Raw genomic sequence first — 2,123 nt, 5'->3', positions numbered from 1 at the left:
TTTCGGCATTTCCTTGTTCAATGAATGATGTGATGGTGGTCCAAAAAAAAAAAAAAAAAAAAAAAAAAAGAAAGAAAGAAAGAAAGAAAGAAAAGAACAAAAAAGAAACTGGAAGTCATTGGAGGCATTTAAAGAGTATGACATGCCACGGGCCTCAGATTCGAGGAACTTTCCCTAAGGGCTGGAAGAGTTGGCATGCCACCTGACCTGTGTGGTTCCTTTCACCTGAGGTTGGTTGCCCACTTCCGGTTGATCTCATGATGACTTCTCACAGAGGGTATGTGTTGGCATCTGGTTCGTTTCATCTGTTCTGGGAGCCCAGAGTCTGCCGTGTGTGGCAAAGAGAAAGGGGAACCCTTTCTTTGGGGAGCTTCCCATTCAGGATACCTTCCCTGGGGATCAGTGCCTCCCCTCCCCGGATGGTACTGACTCCCCCCATGCCGCAAGCCTGCTGTTTTGGAATGTCTCTAGAGAGAAGGCGTCAATTCCCGAAGCCCCCCTGTGCTGTGGCCTCTGTGTTGAAGAGGCTGCTTTTTCCAGCAGTGGATAATGCCTCCCAGGGGGAGGGACATCTGTTGGTACCGCCCTGGGAAGAGTTTTCTGTTCTCTTCTGCTGCATGCATGCCCGTCCGCCCTCAGACATAGCAGGAGGTATAGCCAGTGAGACCAGTTTGATATCAGGCTAGGGGATGGATAATCTGAGCCTCAGTTTCCCCCTCTGTGTGAAGGGTGAGCAGGCCATGTGTGGATGCTAATGTGGAGAGGGTGTCAGCTGCATGCCGTGCCCTCCCTCCCGCCCAGGGGCCTCTTTGGACAATCTGGTCCAGTTGAGGATCGGATCAGTGTTTGGCTTCTGTCCATCACCCAGAGAGAAGCGGAAATGAAACTGGGAGGGGGCAGAAAGCGTCCCGTGAGCTGTTTCTAAACAGCCGACTCAGGAGCCTCCAGAGGGACACTGGGACAACAGCGAGGGGCTATCTTTCCTTTTTAAAATCTGCGTAAGGGACAGGGCTGAAGGCCTGCTGCCCAAGGGACTTTCCTCTTCTCAGTGTAGGTCCTGGCAATCAGGCTGCTATCGTGGAGGCGGAAGGTCATGGGCTGGGTTGTGTTTCCTGGAACTGGGTCTGCCTTGCTTAGGGACACTGTGGGGTTATAGCAATGGTAGGTACTCCTGGGACCTCGATGCTTCCGTAAGGTGGGAACAGCGTGACCATTCCAGTTCCTGTGGCAGAGCTGGGCACTGCCGCACAATGCAGGGAGACAAAGCAGAGGGGCTCCCTCCTGTGTGGGTGCTGGGTGTCGGGGCATTGTAGGCTCTGTGCACACGCAGAATCTGTACCTTAGGGGCGCTAAGCGGATGAAGTCTGTGTGGGATGTTTCTGAGTCCCACGGTGGCCACCATGCAGCAGTGTCAGTGCCACTAGGAGCTTAGTTTTTATGTCTCCTGGAGGAGTGCTCTGGGAAGCAGCATCCTCCCCAAGGGAGGCCAGCAGGGCGGGGTTGGGACCAAGACAGTCAGAATCACCCCATTCAGTAACAGATTTCACAGGACCCCCTGCCCCCCACCTATAAAACCTTATAAGGAAAAGGACATTTCTCAGAGGGATTTGGATGTTTTGGGGGTGGTACAAGTGAAGTGGGGTGCCTTGGTTCCGGTGCTTGGGCTCTGAGAGTCTTTGGTCTCTTTAGAACAGGCATGGTTGACCGGAAAATCCGATTTCATCCCCTCACAAGACTCTGCAAGGGATGGTGTGGGCCACTTCCAGGTCAAGTGTCCCTGAAAAACCATGTCTCTCCATGACAGAGATGGTCTTAAACATCAGCATTGAAACAACAGGGTCCTCAGTGGGTGACCACTGTGCGCCTAAAGCAAGGCGTCCTACACCCTCCCAGGGTCACACTCAGGAGCACCCCGGGCCTGTTCAGTGTGCTCTGCTGCGGCCTTTGAACCGTGGTCTGTGTTCACCTGGTGTTGCGGCTTTGCGAATTTCTTAGGTAGACTCAGTAGGTACCATGTTCATGACTTGTGTGACCTGAGCAGTGGAGGTACCTGCTGAAGGTGGTTACAGGATCCTAAAGCATGTGTGAGTGGTATGTGTGTGTGTGTGTGTGTGTGTGTGTGT

The 2,123-nt window shown here is 53.1% G+C and overlaps 1 protein-coding gene across 10 annotated transcripts in view; it reads left to right on the top strand.

Annotated features, from left to right (window-relative positions):
- The window catches only part of Arhgef10l (Rho guanine nucleotide exchange factor 10 like), a 145,770-nt gene that overhangs the window by 87,335 nt on the left and 56,312 nt on the right, over positions 1–2,123 (top strand). The window lies entirely within an intron of this gene.

This window comes from Mus pahari, chromosome 6, assembly GCF_900095145.1.
Source record: "Mus pahari chromosome 6, PAHARI_EIJ_v1.1, whole genome shotgun sequence".
Lineage (NCBI taxonomy): Eukaryota > Metazoa > Chordata > Mammalia > Rodentia > Muridae > Mus > Mus pahari.
The sequence above is the reverse complement of the archived record's forward strand: the minus strand, read 5'-3'. Positions and strand labels throughout refer to the sequence as shown.